Raw genomic sequence first — 9,508 nt, 5'->3', positions numbered from 1 at the left:
GCACTCGTCGCGCCCGTGCTGCCGGTGGCGTCGGGGCCTCGCGTTGGGCCTCACCTGTCGCCACACGCCGGCGAGTGCCCGCCCGTCGCGTTCGGGTCCGCCCCGACGGGCGCCTTGCCTGCGGCGCCCTACGCCCGCACCCGCAACGCCCACACGCCCGCTAAGGCCCCTCTGGGCCACAGACATGTGGGGCCCAGCCCACAGAACGAAAAAGAAAAAAAATGATGATTAAAAAATAATAATAATAAAAGTAAAAATAATAAATAAATTAATAATTATATAAATAAAACAAATAATAAAAATAAATTAACTAAATTAATTAAGTTAATTAATCATGTTTAAACTAATCTAATTAGTTAATAAATTGAACTAAACAGTAGTTAATTAGCTAACAGCCCCTGACAGGTGGGACCCACCTGTCAGGTTGACCAGGTCAACGGTCAACGTTGACTGCTGATGTCAGCATGACATCATGCTGATGTCATAAATCCAAATTTCGAATTAAATTAAATAATTAATTAAATTCCAGAAATTAATAAATTCTTTTGAAAATCATATCTTTTAATCCGTAACCCGGATGGAAATACTTTGTACATGAAAGTTGCTCAGAACGACGAGACGAATACGGATACGTAGCCCGTTCGTCCGCCACACATCCGTAGCATAGCAAACCTGTAACATTTCACCTCCGGTTCATCTGTCCGAAAACGCAAAACATCGGGAATACTTTCCCGGATGTTCCCCCCCTTCGCCGGTACCACCTACTGTCGCGTTAGGACACACCTCGCACTGCTCATTGTCATGTCACGCATCGTCATGCTTATGTTTGCGTTGTATTTACTGTTTCTTCCCCCTCTTCTCTCCGGTAGACTACGAGACTCACACTGCTGCTGCCCAGTTCGACTACGGAGTTGACGACCCCTCCTACTTGCCAGAGCAACCAGGCAAGCCCCCCCCCCCTTGATCACCAGATATCGCCTATTCTTCTCTATACTGCTTGCATTATAGTAGTGTAGCATGTTACTGCTTTCCGTTAATCCTATACTGATGCATAGCCTGCCCTTGCTTCTACTGTTGTTACCTTTACCTGCAATCCTACATGCTTAGTATAGGATGCTAGTTTTCCATCAGTGGCCCTACATTCTTGTCCGTCTGCTGTGCTATACTATCGGGCCGTGATCACTTGGGCGGTGATCACGGGTATATACTTTATACTATATACATGACACATGTGATGACTAAAGTCGGGTCGGCTCGTAGGAGTACCCGCAAGTGGATCTTTGTGGCGGAGCGACAGGGCAGGTTGAGACCACCCAGGAGAGAGGTGGGCCTGGCCCTGGTCGGCGTTCGCGGTTATTTAAATATAACACGCTTAACGAGTTCTGGGTATTTGATCTGAGTCTGGCCTTTTGGTCTATACGCACTAACCATCTACGCGGGAGTAGTTATGGGTATCCCGGCGTCGTGGTATCAGCCGAAGCCTTCGTGACGTCAGCGACTGAGTGGCGCGCGCCGTGTTGGACCGCTTTGACGTAACCGCCGTGATCGTGTGGGTTGCTAGGTCTGCTCGCGGCCGCGTTCGCAACGTGCAGGTGTGCTATGGGCGATGGGCCCAGACCCCTGTGCGCTTAGGATTAGACCGGCGTGCTGACCGCTCTGTTGTGCTTAGGTGGGGCTGCGACGTGTTGATCTTCCGAGGCCGGGCATGACCCAGAAAAGTGTGTCCGGCCAAATGGGATCGAGCGTGTTGGGTTATGTGGTGCACCCCTGCAGGGAAGTTTATCTATTCGAATAGCCGTGTCCCTCGGTAAAAGGACGACCCGGAGTTGTACCTTGACCTTATGACAACTAGAACTGGATACTTAATAAAACACACCCTTCCAAGTGCCAGATATAACCCGGTGATCGCTCTCTAACAGGGCGACGAGGAGGGGATCGCCGGGTAGGATTATGCTATGCGATGCTACTTGGAGAACTTCAATCTACTCTCTTCTACATGCTGCAAGATGGAGATGGCCAGAAGCGTAGTCTTCGACAGGATTAACTATCCCCCTCTTATTCTGGCATTCTGCAGTTCAGTCCACTGATATACCCCTTTACACATATACCCATGCATATGTAGTGTAGCTCCTTGCTTGCGAGTACTTTGGATGAGTACTCACGGTTGCTTCTCTCCCTCTTTTTCCCCTTTCCTTTCTATCTGGTTGTCGCAACCAGATGCTGGAGCCCAGGAGCCAGACGCCACCGTCGACGATGACTCCTACGACACTGGAGGTGCCTACTACTACGTGCAGGCCGCTGACGACGACCAGGAGTAGTTAGGAGGATCCCAGGCAGGAGGCCTGCGCCTCGTTCGATCTGTATCCCAGTTTGTGCTAGCCTTCTTAAGGCAAACTTGTTTAACTTATGTCTGTACTCAGATATTGTTGCTTCCGCTGACTCGTCTATGATCGAGCACTTGTATTCGAGCCCTCGAGGCCCCTGGCTTGTATTATGATGCTTGTATGACTTATTTATGTTTTAGAGTTGTGTTGTGATATCTTCCCGTGAGTCCCTGATCTTGATCGTACACATTTGCGTGCATGATTAGTGTGCGGTCAAATCGGGGGCGTCACAGAGACACCACGTGATGATCGGGTGTGATAGGCTCTACGTTCAAATACAACGGGTGCAAAACAGTTGCACACGTGGAATACTCAGGTTAAACTTGACGAGCCTAGCATATGCAGATATGGCCTCGGAACACTGAGACCGAAAGGTCGAGCGTGAATCATATAGTAGATATGATCAACATAGTGATGGTCACCATGAAACTACTCCATCTCACGTGATGATCGGACATGGTTTAGTTGATTTGGATCACGTGATCACTTAGAGGATTAGAGGGATGTCTATCTAAGTGGGAGTTCTTAAGTAATATGATTAATTGAACTTAAATATCATGAACTTAGTCCTGGTAGTATTAGCATATCTATGTTGTAGATCAATAGCTCGCGTTTAGCTCCCCTGTTTTATTTTGATATGTTCCTAGAGAAAACTAAGTTGAAAGATGTTAGTAGCAATGATGCGGACTTGGTCCATGATCTGAGGATTAACCTCACTGCTGCACAGAAGTATTATGTCCTTGATGCACCGCTAGGTGACAGAACTATTGCAGGAGCAGATGCAGACGTTATAAACGTTTTGACAAAAGCTCGGTATGATGACTACTTGATCGTACACATTTGCGTGCATGATTAATGTACGGTCAAATCGGGGGCGTCACAAGTTGGTATCAGAGCCGACTGCCTGTAGGAATCCCCCTTTCCACACTCCTTGGCCGAAGTCGAGTCTAGACATTACAAAACTTTTACTAACATGGCTGTGTGTCTTACGGGCCCACGTCGCCATTGGGTGGTACTAGGATCTTTTACTCCTCGACCTTTACTCTGGGACTCTGAAATCTCTTCTACTCGGGTTAAACGAATTTACTAACCCCAACACTAGGATCCCGTGACCGCATTCACCCCAAAGTTGGATAAGCCATAGTTGTTTCTTAGAATAGTATTTTGAACAATTCACACACTGTCATTTGACTCCTTTGAAACGTCTTTGCTTTCAGATGGAACCCACGAGGCAGGTCGTGCGTCACACGACGGCCATTGGTGCCTCGGGATCACCGGCTGTGCTAGCTGAGATGATGACCTATCTGGGTTATCGCTGGCACCCTGAGTACACCGTCTACGAGGAGTACCAGGACTTTAACCAGGAGCAGTACCATGCCATCGTCCACCTCTACTCGCGGGAGTATGACTCCACTACTGTGCTGCACAACGCTCATGGTGTTGGTGTGACCATCGATATGGTTGTCCACGATGCTTCCTATGCTGCTCTGACACGTCTTCGTGGAGAGTATCGGGAGTTGGACACCTCCCCTTTCAGGCACATTGCTATCGCATCTGATGTTGGTGCGGAGGGATACTATACTGCTGCCTACTCCACTGTCACCCGAGAGCCCTTCTACCATCAGAACCTGGTTCTGCATGCTGATGGGCTGGATCGAGCTAACCGAGCTCTTCGCCACGAGATGTACACCACCCGTCAGCACCTTTACCGTGCTCTGACGCTGCTGCACCCCTTTGTCCGATCTGGACAGCTACCGCGTACTGCGATCTACCCAGCCAGGACCGTGATGCCCCACGGTGTCGGTTGGCCAGAGGTGGGAGGCTACTCTCCAGCACTTGGTCCTCTTCTGCCACCTGAGCGTCGGGCTCTACACCTGAGTATCCGCGGCCCCCAGTCTGCTGACGTGGAGGGCTATCCGTTGCCTCACTACCAACTGTCGGGCTACGATTACCTCCACAGTACCTCTTGGGACTGATGTAGGCTTGCTTGTAGTGTTAGATGCATTCGCCGCGAGCCTGTGTGCCGCCTATGTTGTCTTAGTCTGTGTACTGAACTCCGTGTACTGAACTCTATGCATGACCCCTGTTGTAAGTTATGCCGACTACTATGTAGTAGCTATCGTGCTCCTTTCATTATGCATGTTTCATCATGAATGATCCTTGTCTTTGCAAATTTCTCAATGCTGAACCCCTGTTATATATTAGCAGGATGGTTAGACCAGGTGGTCGTGGTAGTGGTGGCAATGCCCCACCACCACCTGAGTACATGGCTGGTATGATCCAACAGTTTGAACTGAACCGCCAATTCATGGAAAATATGATGGCTCAGTTTCCTCGCCCCAATATGGACCAGCAACCAACCCTAGTAACTCTGCAGGATTTCATGCGCCTGAACCCAACTGTGTACCGCAGCTCAACTCAGCCTCTGGATGCTGATGACTGGCTCCGTGACATCACCTATGAGATGGAGTCTGCCAATGTAGCCCCTGCCAGCTATGTCAACTTTGCTTCCTTCTTTCTGAAGGGACCCGCAGCTCAATGGTGGGACAGCCACAGGCGTACTCTGCCAGCTGGAACAATCATCACCTGGCCAGACTTCCAAGCTGCTTTCCGTGCCCGCTTCATTCCTCAGGGAGTCATGGACCGGAAGAAGCGTGAGTTCCACAACCTCACCCAAGGCAACAAAACTGTTGAAGCTTATCAACGGGAGTTTCTGGACTTGTCCCGCTATGCTGAAGAAGACATTGCAACTGATGCTCGCAGACAGGAGAAGTTTCGTGATGGACTACAAGCTGACATCAAGCTCGCACTTCTAGTGCATGACTTCGCCGATTTCGCCACCTTGGTGAATAAGGCCATCAATGTCGAGACTAGTCTGCAGGAATACCAGAGCTCTCAGAGGCGCAACCGTGACATGGGCTCATCTTCGGGCACGCCCTCGCAGAAGCGTAAGATATGGATCCCGAACAGCATGTACCGTCCAAATGCATCTGCCCCAAGGCAGGCCTATGCTGCACCTCGTCTGCCTCCACCACCATCTAGGCAGTCAAGACTTCCAGCTCCACCATCCCAAGCCCCTATTCCCACTCCCAATAATGGCTTGTGCTTCAGGTGTGGTCAACCAGGACACCGTGCTAGAGAATGCAACCAGAACCAGAATCAACTGGCCCTTCCAGCAACTGGCCGTGGTAACAACCAGCCCCGCAACAACAATGCTAAGTCTTATGGTCGTGCTCATGCCAACCACGTTGATCTCAACGAAGCTCAAGACCAGCCTGCTACTGTGATGGGTACACTCCTCGTAAATTCAGTACCAGCATCCGTTTTATTTGATACAGGAGCATCCCATTCATTCATATCAGCAGAATTTGCATTCCTGCATGGCATTAAATACGAAGAGATGAACACTCTGCTAGTGGTACACACCCCTGCGGGCCAATGTCAAACCTCTATGGTTAGTCACGACGTTCCTGTTGAAATTGAAGGACTGGAATTTCTTGTCTCTCCCATCGTACTGAAGTCCTGTAGCATTGATCTCATTCTGGGAATGAATTGGTTAAAAGCGCATACTGCTTCAATCGTTTGCACCACTAAGACCGTCCATCTGCTACACCCTTCAGATGAGATAGTTACTTACCAAGCCCATCTGGTGCAAAATGCCGAGGCAAGGCTCTATGCATTGAATGCATTGAACGCTGCACCACTCGAGGGCATTGAAAACATTCCCGTCGTGCGTGAATTCCTCGACGTCTTTCCTGAAGAACTTCCAGGGATTCCCCCTGCTAGAGCTGTCGAATTCATCATCGACTTGAAACCAGGCACCACTCCTATAGCCAAGCGACCCTACAAGATGCCGCCGCATGAACTCCTTGAGCTTAAGGAGGAAATCGACAATTCTCTTCGCAAAGGATTCATTCGCCCAAGTTGCTCTCCTTGGGGAGCACCTTCTCTCTTTGTCAAGAAGAAGGATGGGACAAACCGATTAGTTCAAGACTACCGTCCAATAAACCAAGCTACCATTCAGAATAAATACCCTCTTCCTCGGATCAATGATCTGTATGATCAACTGGCGGGTTCGTCAGTGTTCTCTAAGCTCGACTTGAGATTGGGTTACCACCAGATCCGTGTTCGCGAAGAGGATATCCCAAAGACTGCCTTCGTGACCCGGTATGGTTCATACGAGTACACCGTCATGTCTTTCGGTTTAACCAATGCTCCAGCCACCTTCTCTCGTCTGATGAACTATATATTCATGGATTACCTCGACAAGTTCGTCGTGGTTTATCTGGATGATATCCTGGTATTTTCCAAGAACGAAGAAGAACATGCTGAACATCTTCGACTTGTGCTGGAAAAGCTACGAGAGCATCAACTATATGCCAAGTTCTCCAAATGTGAATTCTGGCTACCGGAAGTAACCTATCTTGGGCATGTCATCTCTAAGGATGGTATTGCCGTCAACCCTGAACGAGTCCAGGCTATCCTTGATTGGACTCCTCCCAAGAACGTTAAGCAAGTCAGAAGTTTTCTCGGTCTCGCCAGCTATTGCCGTCGATTCGTCGAGAACTTCTCCAAGATCGCCAGGCCTCTGACTAACCTGTTGCATAAGGGCGTCAAGTTCCAATGGACAGACAAATGTCAAGAAAGTTTCCAGGCACTCAAAGACAAGTTGACTTCTGCCCCAGTTCTAGCTCCACCTGATACTAAGAAGGACTTCATCATTTACTACGACGCTTCCCGTCAAGGATTAGGCTGTGTCCTAATGCAAGACCGCAAGGTGATTGCTTATGCCTCTCGGCAATTGCGCCCTCACAAAGAGAACTACCCAGTTCACGACCTCGAACTTGCTGCTGTCATTCATGCGCTGAAGCAGTGGCGACATTACCTTCTTGGTAATCGTTGCGAGATCTTCACTGACCACCAAAGTCTGAAGTATCTGTTTACTCAGCCAGACCTGAACCTCCGTCAGCAGAGATGGATGGAGCTTGTTGCAGACTTTGACTTGGGTATTTCCTATACGCCAGGCAAGGCTAATGTAATGGCGGATGCCTTGAGCCGCAAGTCTTACTGCAACCACCTCCAGGTTCACAAAGTTCAGCCCTCGCTTGTTGAAGAATTCAGGAAGCTGAACCTCCATATTGTTCCTCCGGGTGCACTCGCTCCCCCTCCTAAGGAGTTTGGCAAGGTGAACCTCCACGTTGTTACCCAGGGTTCCCTCAATACCCTAGTTGCTAAACCAGATCTCGTGGATAGCATCAAAAGGCTACAGAAGTATGACTCTGAAGCCCACAAGATTAAGCGCTACCTCGCAGAAGGAAAGCCCTCATTCTTCACTATTGCTGAAGATGGCACCTTATACTTCAAGGGCCGCCTAGTGGTGCCATGTGCAGAGAAAAACCTGAATATGACATAGGAAGTTATGAAAGAAGCTCATGATACGCCTCTATGTATCCATCCTGGTAGTACAAAGATGTACCAAGACATCCGTCAGAGATTCTGGTGGTCTAATATGAAGCAAGACATTGCTCGTTATGTTGCTGAGTGTGACGTTTGCCGTCGTATCAAAGCAGAACATCAAAGGCCTGCTGGAACTCTGCAACCTATCTCTATTCCTGAATGGAAATGGGACCATGTTGAGATGGACTTCGTCACTGGATTTCCCAAATCACAGAAAGGTAATGATGCTATTCTTGTCGTCATTGACCGGCTTTCCAAAGTTGCACATTTCCTGGCGGTCAAAGAAACGATCACTGCTAGTCAGCTGGCAACGCTCTATATGTCCAGGATTGTTTCACTCCACGGTATTCCATTGGTTATCAGTTCAGACCGTGGCAGCTTATTCACTTCAAGATTCTGGGCAAGTTTCCAAGAAGCTATGGGAACTCACCTGTCATTCAGTACTGCGTTTCATCCTCAGTCGCAGGGGCAAGTTGAACGCGTCAACCAAGTTCTCGAAGATATGCTTCGAGCTTGTGTTATTTCCTTCGGCAAGAAATGGGAGGAATCTCTCCCGTATGCTGAGTTCTCTTATAATAATAGCTATCAAGCTAGTCTGAAGATGGCCCCCTTTGAAGTGTTATATGGACGAAAGTGCCGAACCCCTCTGAACTGGTCGGAAACTGGGGAACGTCCACTCTTCGGTCAGGATATTATCCAACATGCCGAAGAACAAGTCCGCATTATTCATGAGAATCTCAAGACTGCTCAATCACGTCAGAAGAGTCAGTATGACCGTCATCATAAAGACATGGTCTATCAACCTGGCGAAAAGGCTTATCTTCGAGTCACACCAATGAAGGGTGCTCACCGCTTTGGAATCAAGGGCAAACTAGCTCCTCGCTATATTGGCCCATTCACTATTCTCGAAAGGCGTGGAAAAGTGGCATACCAACTGGAGCTTCCGCCGAACCTTTCTTAGGTTCACGATGTGTTCCATGTGTCACAGCTCCGCCGTTGCTTCAAGGACCCAATCCGAGCAGTGGATCATGAAGTGCTCGAATTGCAGCAGGACCTCTCCTATAAGGAGCATCCGGTCCGCATTCTCGACCAAGCTGAACGCCGCACACGTCAGAAGGCGATCAAGTTTCTCAAAGTCCAGTGGTCGCACCATTCTGAAGATGAGGCCACTTGGGAACGCGAGGATCGCCTGCGTGATGAATACCCCGCACTGTTTCCTTCTACCTCCTAAATCTCGGGACGAGATTTCTTGTAGTGGAGGAGTTTTGTAACGCCCGGATAATCAAGCTACAGTAATCCCACGCTAATGGTGCCACGTCACCACAGTTACTGTTGCTAATCTACCGTTAGGTCAAACCATTTCAAAATTCAAATTCAAATTAATGTCGACAATAAAAGTTTTTCAAAATTTAAAACAGAAATGTTTGGGAGATGCCAAATAAGGCATAGTTAATTATGGTGAAGTAAACACATTTTTAGAGAATGCCAAAATATTTTAAAATGATATAAAACCGAAAAGAAAATAAATAAAAGAAAGAAAATACAAAAGAGAAAACAAACAGAAAAAAAGAGAAAGGGAAAAGGAGCCCCCCTGGACCCTGGCCCAACTCGGCCAACCCCCAGGCCCAGCCGGCCGGCCCACCCCTACTCTCCCCTTATCCACTCCC

This window comes from Triticum aestivum, chromosome 1D (assembly GCF_018294505.1).
Source record: "Triticum aestivum cultivar Chinese Spring chromosome 1D, IWGSC CS RefSeq v2.1, whole genome shotgun sequence".
NCBI lineage: Eukaryota > Viridiplantae > Streptophyta > Magnoliopsida > Poales > Poaceae > Triticum > Triticum aestivum.
Note: the sequence above shows the minus strand (reverse complement) of the source record.